The following is a 12,217-nucleotide window of genomic DNA, read 5'->3' on the forward strand; positions in this document are numbered from 1 at the left end:
ACTACCCATTACTGCTCTTCCATGTGGGTCACAATGCGTAGTCCAAGAGCAATCAAAAGAGACTTCAGGGCCTTGGGACAGTTGCTGAGGGAATCTGGCATACAGGTTATTTTTTCCTCTCTCCTTCCAGTTGCGGGCAGCGACACTGGGAGAAACAGACTCAGTCGATCAATACATGGCTCCGTGGCTAGTGTCACCATGACAATTTTAGGTTTTTTGATAATGGGACGGCCTACATGGCACCAGGCTTGCTGGTGTCAGATGTGATTCACCTTTTTCAAAGGGGAAAGAGGGTCTTTGCCCAGGAGCATGCAGGGCTCATTGACAGAGCTTTAAACTAGGCTTGAAGGGGGAGGGAGATCATATCAGGCTTGCCTGTGACAAGCTGTGGGATGACATGCTAAGGTTAGAGGGAGGAGGTGCCAGTGAGAGGCCTCAGCCTGTTACTCAGAGACATGCCGGATACACTGCAGCACACTTGAAGTCTTACGGAGATGAGCCAGGGGCTCCTGAGGTAATAGGAACCAACAGGGAAGCACCAGTGAAGTACCTCAAAGGAATTCCAGCCTAGCACGGGGAAAAAAGAGGAGCTGGAGATGTGTGCATGCCTGCAGGGCTATGACCTTACTGGCATCATGGAGACGTGGTGGGATGACTCTTATGACTGGAGTGTTGGGATGGAAGGATACAGGTTCTTTAGGAAGGACAGGAGGTTTAACAAGGCCAAGTGCCGGGTCCTGCACTTCAGTCACAACAACCCCATGCAACGCTACAGGCTTGGGGAAGAGTGGCTGGAAAGCTGCCTGGAGGAAAAGGACCTGGGGGTGCTGGTTGACAGCTGGCTGAACATGAGCCAGCAGTGTGTCCAGGTGGCCAAGAAGGCCAACAGCATCCTGGCTTGTATCAGGAATAGTGTGGCCAGCAGGAGTAGGGAAGTGATTGTGCCCCTGTACTCGGCTCTGGTGAGGCCGCACCTCGAATACTGTGTTCTGTTTTGGTCCCCTCACTACAAGACAGACATTGAGGTGCTGGAGCGTGTCCAGAGAAGGGCAATGAAGCTGGTCAAGGGACCGGAGCACGAGTCTTATGAGGAGGGGCTGAGGGAACTGGGGTTGTTTAGCCTGGAGAAGAGGAGGCTGCGGGGAGACCTTATCGCTCTCTACAACTACCTGAAAGGAGGGTGTAGTGAGGTGGGTGTTGGTCTCTTCTCCCAAGTAACTAGCGAAAGGACAAGAGGAAATGGTCTCAAGTTGCATCAGGGGAGGTTTAGATTAGATATTAGGAAAAAATTTCTTCACTGAAAGAGTGATCAGGCATTGGAACAGGCTGCCCAGAGAGTTGGTGGAGTCACCATCCCTGGAGGTGTTCAGAAAACATGCAGACGTGGCACTTGGGGACATGGTTTAGTAGACATGGTGGTGTTGGGTCAACGGTTGGACTTGATGATCTTAGCGGTCCTTTCCAACCTTAAAGATTCTATGACAGGCAGAGAAGACAAGGAGGGGGTGTCGCCCTCTATGTCATCATATTTGAGAAGTCGTGGCAGTCTGGCGAAGTTCCCACTGATTGGAAAAGAGGAAACATAACCCCCTTTTTTAGGAAGGGAAAAAAGGAAGACCCAGGGAACTACAGGCTGGTCAGTCTCACCTCTGTGCCTGGCAAGAGTCATGGAGCAGATCCTCCTGGAAACTATGCTCAGGCACATGAAAAACAAGGAGGTGATTGGTGACAGCCAACACGGCTTCACTAAGGGCAAATCGTGCCTGACAAACTTGGTGGCCTTCTATGATGGGGTCACAGCATTGGTAGATAAGGGAAGAGTGACAGACATCATCTACCTGGACTTGTGCAAAGCATTTGATGCTGTCCTGCATGACATCCTTGTCTCTAAATTGGAGAGACATAGATTTGACGGATGGACCCCTCGGTGGATAAGGAATTGGCTGGATGGTCGCACTCAAAGAGTTGTTGTGGTCAACAGCGCGATGTCTAAGTGGAGACCAGTGATGAGTGACATTCCTCATGGGTTAGTATTGGGACCAGCATCATTTAACATCATGGACAGCGGGACTGATTGCACCCTCAGCAAGTTTGCTGATGACACCAAGCTGTGTGGTGCAGTCGACATGCTGGAGGGAAAGGGTGCCATCCAGAGGGACCTTGACAGGCTGGAGAGGTGGGCCCATGCATACCTCATGAAGTTCAACAAGGCCAAGTGCAAGGTCCTGCACATGGGTCAGGGCAATCCCAAGCACAACTACAGGCTGGGCGAGGAATGGATTGAAAGCAGCCCTGAGGAGAAGGACTTGGGGGTATTGATTGATGAGAAGCTCAACATGAGCCGGCAGTGTGCACTTGCAGCCCAGAAAGCCAACCATATCCTGGGCTGCATCAAAAGAAGCATGGCCAGCAGGTCGAGGGAGGTGATTCTCCCCCTCTACGCCACTCTCGTGAGACCCCACCTGGAGTAAAGCATCCAGCTCTGGGACCCTCTACATAAGAAGGACATGGACCTGTTGGAGCGAGTCCAGAGGAGGGCCACAAAGATCATCCTATGACAGGCTGAGAGAGTTGGGATTGTTCAGCCTGGAGAAGGCTCCAGGGAGACCTTAGAGCAGCCTTCCAGTACCTGAAGGGGGCCTACAAGAAAGCTGGAGAGGGACTGTTTACAAGGGCACGTAGAGATAGGACAAGGGGTAATGGCTTTAAATTGAAAGAGGGTAGATTTAGATTAGATATTAGGAAGAAATTCTTTACTGTGAGGGTGTTGAGGCACTGGAACAGGTTGTCCAGGGAGGCTGTAGATGCCCCCTCCCTGGAAGTGTTCAAGGCCAGGTTGGATGGGGCTTTGGGCAATGTGGTCTAGTGGAGGGTGTCCCTGCCCATGGCAGGGGGTTTGGAACTAGATGATCTTTGAGGTCCCTTCCAACCCAAACCATTCTATGATTCTATGATGCAGTGGGACAAGGGGGCTACAAACAGGGTGTAAGGGGGGGGACGACACAGAGTGTCCTGTGGAGAGAGGATGGGAGACAGTGAGGGCTACCTATGGGGGCTGTTTAATGGGGGTCAGGTTGTTTTCTGACAGCAGCTACCATCTTATTATAATAAATTAGAGTACTTATACAGGAGGTGTCGAGGAGATGGGGTCTGGGCACCACCTGCAGGGATGAGGGCATCTCAACTGGAAATGATCTCATCACACTTACCTAAAGTCCCCTGACATCATCCCCAAACTTCCTTTACATCACCTTCCTCCTTGGCCACTGTCGTGGTTTAACCCCAGCTCATTCACCTACCCCCCCCCCAGTGGGATGGGGAGGAGAATGGAAAAAAGCCCCAAAGTCGTGGGTTGAGATAAAGACAGTTTAATATGATAACAAAGAGAGAGAACAACAATAATAACAAATATATCTATATCTATAAAACAAGTGATGCACAAATGCAATTGCTCACCACCTGTGGAGGGAAAAAACCCACCTCCTAACACCCAGTCTGTTTCTGAGCAGTGATCCCCCCTCCCAGCTAGCTTCCCCAGTTCTATACAGAACATGACATTATATGGTAGGGAATATCCCTTTGGCCAGTCTGGGTCAGCTGTCACACAGCTGTTAGCTGTATCCCTTCCTAACTTCTTGTGCACCCCCAGCCTACTCACTGGTGAAGTGGTGTGAGAAACAGAAAAAGCCTTGACTCTATAAGCACTGCTCAACAATAATGAAAACATCCCTGTATTATCAACACTGTTTTCAGCACAAATCCAAAGCATAGCCCCATACTAGCTACTATGAAGAAAATTAACTCTATCCCAGCCAAAAACCCGTACAGCCACAGCCGAGAGGGGCAGGTGACTCGTGGGCACAGCCAAACTCCCAGGGGTGCTCAGCCCTACACCAGCCCCGCTCCCACCTCATGCCCCCATCATGGAGCACCCCAGGAGCTGCAGGAGGGAGCAGCTGCCCCTGGCAGTCCAGCCTGACTGCCCAGCGACCCCTCCCCAGGCATGGATGGGGTCTCCTTCCCAGCACAGACCTTCCAGGTGGACAGCTCTGCCCTGGGCATGGCTCTGGGGCACGGGGGCCAATGGCAGGTGGGGGAGAGGATCCCCCAGCCTGGGGTGCTAATTTGCTGCTGCAGGCCCCTGAGAGATGCCACTTTGATTTGTTCAAGGTGGGTGAGGAAGTCGGCTGCCAGCAGGGTGAGTGCATGGTGCTGCCCATGTACCTGGGCAGGGCTCACCTCTCCCAGCACCTCATCACCACCCAGGTGAGTCCTGCCACACCCAGGGGATAGTCAGGAGCCAAGGGAGACACATGACCCCAGCATAGCACCAGCTCCCACAGGGCAGGGGGATCATCCAGCTGAGAGGGGCTGCCACAGGCTGTTGGAGCGAGCCCCACTGAGCTGTGCTCCCCATCCTAGTTCCCCATGATGGACAAGCGGTTGCGGCTGGTGCCAGGTGCCCGTGCTGAAGTGGGTGCACATGATTAAGGCCCTCCCTCCCTCCGCCCACGTGACATCAAGGGGCCCTGGGAGGAGCCATAAGGTGCTGCTCCGCGCATCCCGCACCCAGGAGCTGCTCCTGCTGCAATACCAGAGTGAGAGATGGGTCTCCAGGGCTGCTGCAGGGCTGGGTCTTTGTGCACACATCCCAGCCTCACCACTAGGACCGGCTGCTGCCCTGTCATCAGGGCTCATCAGGCAATTTTTGGCATGCCCTTCCACAGGGGGCAGCTGGTCAGTCTGCCAGCTGGTGGGGCCTCTGCAAAAGCTGCACAGCATCACCAGCTGCCTGCAGCACCTGCCTGCCCAGTTCCCACACCACCACTGCCCACTCCAGCAGCACCTCAGCACCCCTGCTGCTGGTGGGTGTCCCGTGCCCCAACACAGCCCCCAGACTGTGAAGATGGAGGGAAGATACAGCCCTCACTGTGCCCTGGGGTAGGGGGTGAAAAAGCAAAAGCAAAGCCCTGAACAACCCTATGCGCAGGGCAAGAGATTAAATGCCTAGAAAAGGACGTGGGGGGCAAGAGCCAGCAGTGAGCATGCTCATAAGGTTACAGAGCCAGACTCCACTGCTGGCCAGGCCCCAGACCTCAGTGGCAATGCCCACTATCCCCACAGGGCTGGCCACCACACTGCAGGAGGACAGGCCGTGGGAATCTCTGCTGGTTTTCCAGCTCTGCTAGGCTGGGGACATCATCTGCCAGAGGCTGACCCACAAGGCAGCACAGCCCCCTACTCCCACCTGGTGGGACAAGGCCACGGCAGATTCCAGCTCTTCCCCTCTCTTTGAGGCTCTGGCTGGCAGCCAGAAGAGGAAGAGCAGACCTTTTACTTGTCCAACCTGGAGGTGATTATCAGCAAGGACTGGGAGGAAGGACACAGGCATGCCAGTGGCCTCAGAGGAAGCTGAGCACTCTCAGGAGCCCTGTGCCAGCCCCCAGCCCTCCCTGGCTGGGCCCAGCCCAGCTGCAACCTTGTTGTACCACTGCTGGCTGAAGCTGAAGATGCTTTTCAAAGCTGTGGGGAGCCCCCTCGGCATGCCTGGCCCCATACCCTCAGCCAGAAGCACCTCTTCACCCAGAAAGGGCTGGAGACGCCAGCACATCCCAGCACCCTGCACAGGCAGGTGTACCAGTGGCTGTGCCAGGCCACGTGGGAAGGGGGCCATATCCAGCACTAGGAGATCCTTGCTCTGCCGCAGCCCCCAGAGCCAGCACGGGGTCTGGATGACCTGAGCGCTTATCTGATGGCGGCCTGGTCCGGGTACTGGGGGCAGTGGTGGGAGAAGAGAACGAGCTTCAACCTGGCACAGAGGCAGCAGGCAGAAGCAAGCCTGGGACCAGCACAGTCTCTCGGCCAGCTTCGCCTCCTCCCTCACCTACCAGTCCGAGCTGTTGGAGCTGAGCAACACGGCCTCTCTGATGTTCTCCCCCAGCTGGCCCCCGTACTCACTCAGGAAGGCTCCCCACTGGGCGGCAGCTCCCCAGCATCGCTGGCACTCAACAAAGTCTTGCTCTTCTCCCAGAACCTGTACTGCCGCAACATCCCCAAGAAGCGGTAGAAGACGCTGGAGGACTACCCGGCAGCATGGGCCAAGGGCTCCCTAGAGCCCCCCGGCAGCCAGCTCTGCATCCCCTCCTCCCAGAGCCAATTCTCCTCCGCCTCCAAGCCCCGCCGCAAACGCCCCTGCACGGCCCTGTGAGCACCCAACAAACCCCGCCTGGCCCAGCCTCTGCCCCGGAGTCCTTGGGGGAGGAGCACTAGCTGCGAGGAAGGTCAGGCAGGAGCTCAGCGCGCTCCTCTCCAACGGGGATTCGCGGGCCGGTGCGTGGGTGGTGCCTACATAGTGCCCACGCGGGGGCGTGCGAGCGCTTTAAGGTGCCAGGGTCGAGGCATGGGAGTGACAGAGGCGGGGGCCAATGGGGCGGCAGTGATGCCGCGGATCGCAGCTGCTCCCAACCCAGGGCAAGGCCCGCGGCAGGCGTGAGTCCCGCCTTGCGTACCCTCACGGCACAGCACTGCATGGGGCCTCCGAGCAACCGTGTGCATCCACCCTCACCCCCGCGTGCCCCCCCATCACCTCCTGTCCCGGTTTAGCCCCAGCCGGCAGCTGAGCACCACGCGGCTGTTCGCTCACCCCTCCCCCAGCAGGATGGGGAGGAGAACGGGAAGACAAAGGCAAACCTCGTGGATTGGGATAAAGAGAGTTTATTGGGGATTGTAATAAACATATAAAGGTTTGTTCATAAAACGAAGGAATAAAGGGGTTAAGTAAAATAACAGGAACTCAGAAGGCAGAACTGAAAAAAACTGACAATTATGTTCAGATAAAGAACAAAAAGAAACCTGCAAAGTGGCTAATTCCAGAGCAATATAGCTAGCTTGCAGGCCTTTTGTTGAGCAATATAGCTAAAGTGTAACAAATGCAATGGCCAAATATGGAAGTTTACCTATAGGTCAAGGACTCAGCTGCGAGGAAGAGGAGCACCTCCCCCCCCCACGACCACCAGAGGGCAGATCACGACCACCTAGCAACAGGCCGCGCAGACGCAGAGTACAACAAGCCGGAACTAAGAAGACTAAGAACTCTGGGGTCTGGGAGGGAAGGCGCGAGCCGTTGGCGGGAGCAGAGACTTCCCTGGCTGCCCAGCGCTGTTTTGCCTGCTGTCGCTTGCTTTAATAAATCAAATTAACTTAATTGGCAAGGACTTTGGCTCTTTATTGCCCCTAACCTATAACAATTTGGTGCCGTGACTCGGATCGGGAAATCTGGTGGGGAAACCCGGTAGTGGGGAGGCGCCCCGCTGTAAAGCGGCCCTGCTCCGAGCTACTCACTCGGACCCCGACCGACGAACCCTAAATTCGACAGCAAGCAAAAGAAAGCCGGCAACCCCTTAATCTTTGTGCACGAAGCCCCGAACGAAGACGCAGGACGCGTAAGTATAGGCTGGAGTACCGTTCGGTTGGGGTTGGGTTTCCCAGAGTGTGCTGTGTGAGACGTCCGATTGTGGACGAAGTGAGTGTGGACCCCTAAGTACTGCGGTTCCCATATCCCGCGAGGGACTGGGCCAGGAACAGGGGGCAGCGTATCTGTGTGTGTACGAAGGCACTCCGGAAGATGGGATACGGGAAAAGCAAGCCCCTTGATCCCATGGGGGGGGGAGCCCCAGGTAAAGCTCCCACAGATTCCACCCGACAGTCCGTTAGGACTAATGATAACTTATTGGGATAATTTTCCCTCTAGGAAGGGAAAGGACAAAGTAAAAATGATTCACTATTGTATGGAAGTATGGGGTGGAAAGCAGATTAGAGGAGACAACCTCTATTGGCCTGTGTATGGGGCCTTTGAGGATTGGGTCTGTCAAGCCTTAAATATTTATGTAAACTCAAAAGAACCTTTTAATTTGGAAGAAAGTGAGTATGCTGCACTGTGGATAGTGGGCAAAACCAGAGTTAAGTTATTCGCCCTTAATACAAAAGAGAAAAAGAAAAAGACCCGGTCAGGAGAAGAGATATCAGGAACACCCCCGCCATATGTCCCACCTCCTCCACCCCCGGCACCTTTACCACCGCCTAATCCTACGGCCCCTATAAGGGACCACTATGAGGAGTCGGACTCCGATTCCGAGACTCCAGGACCAGCCCGCCCAACGACCAGAAGTCAGACAAAAAGAAGGCAGGAGGAGTCAAAACTTTTTCCCCTTAGAGAAGTAGGCATGGGAATGCTCCCTAATCCCAATGCTAACCAGCCAGGACAGCCACTTCAAATCCTAGGCATAGGATTCGTGGTAGTCCCCTTAAATTCTGGGGATGTCAGAGACCCCACAGATTGGCTAGAGCGCCTTAGAAAGAGCTTCCAACTTTACTCTGGAGTAGATCCTGATTCACCTGTGGGGCAGGCACTTTTAAAAACCCAATTTGTTGCCAAATCATGGATGGATATTCGAAAGAAGTTAGAAAAGCTGGAGGATTGGCAAGGGAGAGGCTTGGATGAGTTGTTAAGGGAGGCCCAGAAGGTGTATGTACGTAGGGAGGATGAATCTCATAAGAAGCAAGTAAGAATGATGGTAGCTGCAGTTAGAGAGGGACAAAAAGGGGGACCTCCTTCAAGGAGACCTCCCCCAAGGAGGAATGGAAGGGATTCTGAAAAAGAGAGACCAAGAAGGGACAGAGAAGGGAGGACAAAGAAGGGGGGAGTGGAGTGCTTTTACTGTGGAAAAAGAGGGCACATGAAAAAGAATTGTCGAAGGAGGAAAGCAGATGAGAAGGCATTCCAAGAAGACTAGGGGGGTCGGGGGCTCTATTTGCTGGGGACACAGGAAAAAACAGAGCCCCTGGTAAAGCTTAAAGTAGGTCCCCAGCAACAAGAAATCGAGTTCCTTGTGGACTCAGGGGCGGAAAGATCTACCGTCCAGGCCCTTCCCCAAGGGTGCACAATCTCAAGAGAAAAAGTACAGGTAGTTGGGGCCAAGGGAGAACCCTTTGGAGTACCTGTAATTCCCAGAATATCAATGGTACTCGGTGATTGATTTAAAGGACGCCTTTTGGGCCTGCCCATTAAAAGAAAATTGCCGGGACTATTTTGCTTTTGAGTGGGAAGACCCAGACACCCATCGAAAACAGCAGCTAAGATGGACCGTACTTCCCCAAGGATTCACGGAATCCCCTAATCTATTTGGCCAAGCCTTGGAGCAAATATTAAGAAATTACCACCCGGGAGAAGGAGTAACCCTCATTCAATATGTAGATGATCTGTTATTAGCAGGAATTGATCAAGAAGCTGTAAGAACTGAGAGTATTAAATTACTGAATTTCCTCAGTCTCCAGGGACTGAAAGTGTCCAAGTCTAAACTGCAATTTACTGAGGAGGAGGTGAAATACCTAGGACACTGGATCACTAAGGGTTGTAAGAAATTGGACCCAGAGAGAGTGAATGGCATTTTATCCTTGACAGCTCCCCGAAACAAAAGACAGATAAGGCAGATTTTGGGATTATTGGGGTATTGTCGGCAGTGGATTGAGGATTTTAGCAATAAGGTTAAATTCCTGTATCAAAAGCTGGTGACTGATGGACTAGTCAAATGGAGTGAGGAAGATGATAAAAGATTAGAAGACTTAAAGGAAGACCTAGTAAATGCCCCTGTGTTAAGTCTACCCGATGTAAGAAAACCTTTTTACCTGTTCGTGAACAGTCATGAGGGAACAGCTTATGGGGTACTAACCCAAGAATGGGCTGGGAAGAAAAAGCCTGTGGGATATATTTCAAAATTATTAGACCCCGTTAGTCGGGGATGGCCATCATGCTTACAATCTATAGTGGCTGTCGCTCTTTTGGTAGAGGAAGCAAATAAAATCACTTTTGGAGGGAATTTAAAAGTATATACCCCCCATAATATTCGGGGAATCTTGCAACAAAAGGCAGAGAAATGGATCACAGATGCTCGATTACTAAAATATGAAAGCATCTTAATACATTCCCCAAAACTGGAAATTGAAACTACTTCCCTCCAAAACCCTGCCCAATTTTTGTATGGAGAGCCGGTAGAGACCCTGACCCATGATTGCATTCGGTGCATAGAACAGCAGACTAAGATTAGAGAAGATTTAGAGGACCAAGAATTGGAAGAAGGTGAAAAGAGATATGTGGATGGGTCCTCCCGAGTAATAGAAGGAACCCGAAAATCGGGATATGCTCTAGTTGATGGGAAAACTCTAGAGGTCATTGAATCGGGGCCCCTGAACAAATCTTGGTCCGCTCAAGCATGCGAAATATATGCTGTTTTAAGAGCTTTGAAATTGCTTAAAGGAAAACGGGGAACTATTTACACTGATTCGAAATATGCATTTGGGGCAGTACACACCTTTGGAAAAATTTGGGCGGAACGAGGACTAATAAATTCACAGGGAAAAGGATTGATCCACGAGGAGTTAATCAAACAAACTCTTGAAGCTTTAAGAGGACCTACAGAAATAGCAGTAGTATACGTTAAAGGGCACCAGCGGGGAACCACACCACAGGTACGGGAAACAATCTAGCTGACGAGGAGGCAAAAAGGGCAGCATTATTGACTCTCTATCAAAGGGACACTGTGGTAGACAAAGGAGTTGAACCCCCGGGAAGGATGCCATTGGCATTCACAGATAAAGAAAAGGAAATACTTAAACAGGAAGGAGCATCTCAAAAGGGAGATAAGTGGTTCTTACCGGATGGCAGAGAAGTCCTGCCAAAGGGGCTAGCCTGGAAAATATTGCAGGAATTACATAATAAAACCCACTCTCACTGGGGAGTACAACCCATGGTAGACCACTTTGCTAACAAGTATGTATGCATGGGGATTTATAATTTGGCTAAGCAACTAATGAGTGCATGCCTGAACTGTCAAAAGGTAAACAAACAACAATTAAGAGAAAAAGTACCTGGAGGAAGAGAAATAGCTCTCAGACCCTTTGAAAAAGTCCAAACAGATTTTACTGAACTCCCTAAAGTAGGAAGATATCGGTATTTATTAGTAATGGTTGACCACCTCACACACTATGTAGAAGCCATCCCAACTGCCAGGGCCACTGCGCAAGTGGTGATAAAAGCCATTTTAGAACAAATCGTCCCTAGATATGGGATAGTGGGGGTAATTGACTCTGACAGGGGACCACACTTCACCTCTAAAGCTATCAAAGAAGCCCTAATCCCTATGGGAACCAAGTGGGAATACCATACCCCATATCACCCCCAAAGCTCTGGAATGGTTGAAAGGATGAATGGGGAAATAAAGAAACAATTGACAAAATTAATGCTAGAAACTAAATTATCATGGGTCAAATGTCTATATATTGTGGAAATCAAGATTGTAAATGTTATCCTTTTGTATGTTTTATTTGTAAAGTTTGCCAAGAACGGTGGTGGACCCATTGCCATAGAGGGAGGCCTCCTAGGGGAATATGTGATGCATGTTATGACTTTGAAAGGGAATGTACTAGAATAGCTCTAAAATTGGGGAAAGAAACTGGAGAACTGCCAAAGGAATCCCATCAGTGGTGGGAAATCTTTATTAAAGGAATTAATCCTGAAAATTACTGTTACCATCTAAACGAACCAGCTCTGCTGGTAGTCCAAATTATTAAAGGGTGCTGCCGAAGAGCCCTGAAGGGAATCCGGTGTGACTCACCATTGGTGAAAGATAGGATGTCAAACAAGAAAAGGGGCCTATCGACGGACCTCCTGAAGAATACCCCTGCTGCCGAGAAGATGGTACACCCCGCGGCTCGAAGCACCCGAGTCGGCGGGCGAGGCAGAGAGGTAAGAAATCGTGGAGGCGGGAACCAATCGAATGGGATAATGCAGCGATGCTGCAAGAATTGCCCCAAGGATTCTAAGTCCCCTGTAAAACCCGGAAAATCCCCACAACAAGATACAAAAAGGCAGACACCCTTGGGAAATACAAAGGATTAGCATCATGATACCCAATTGGCGGGGACCCTATCCTTTTTGGCAAACTATTAGCTGTGTGCTTTTAACCATTTGCTCTATTGCCAATGGAGAATATGAACATCAACCTTTTAGTTGGACTTTAAGTAGATGGGAAGACTCTAAAATTCTTAAAATCAATGTTACTGCAGGAGCTCCTTTCTTTAAAGTGACTAATTGTGAGCTAATGGGTCAAGACTGTAAGCCAGACAACTTACGCCGCTTCGGGTGGAATTCTAAAGCTACCTA

General features: G+C 51.3%; 1 protein-coding gene and 1 pseudogene across 1 annotated transcript in view; one reads left to right on the top strand and one right to left on the bottom strand.

Annotated features, from left to right (window-relative positions):
- The window catches only part of LOC142599170 (dual specificity testis-specific protein kinase 1-like), a 376,984-nt gene that overhangs the window by 307,426 nt on the left and 57,341 nt on the right, over nt 1-12,217 (bottom strand). The window lies entirely within an intron of this gene.
- On the top strand, nt 4,084-6,208 carry LOC142599352 (TATA box-binding protein-associated factor, RNA polymerase I, subunit C-like; annotated as a pseudogene).

The sequence above is a fragment of the Balearica regulorum genome, chromosome W (genome assembly GCF_011004875.1).
Source record: "Balearica regulorum gibbericeps isolate bBalReg1 chromosome W, bBalReg1.pri, whole genome shotgun sequence".
NCBI classification, from domain to species: Eukaryota; Metazoa; Chordata; class Aves; order Gruiformes; family Gruidae; genus Balearica; species Balearica regulorum.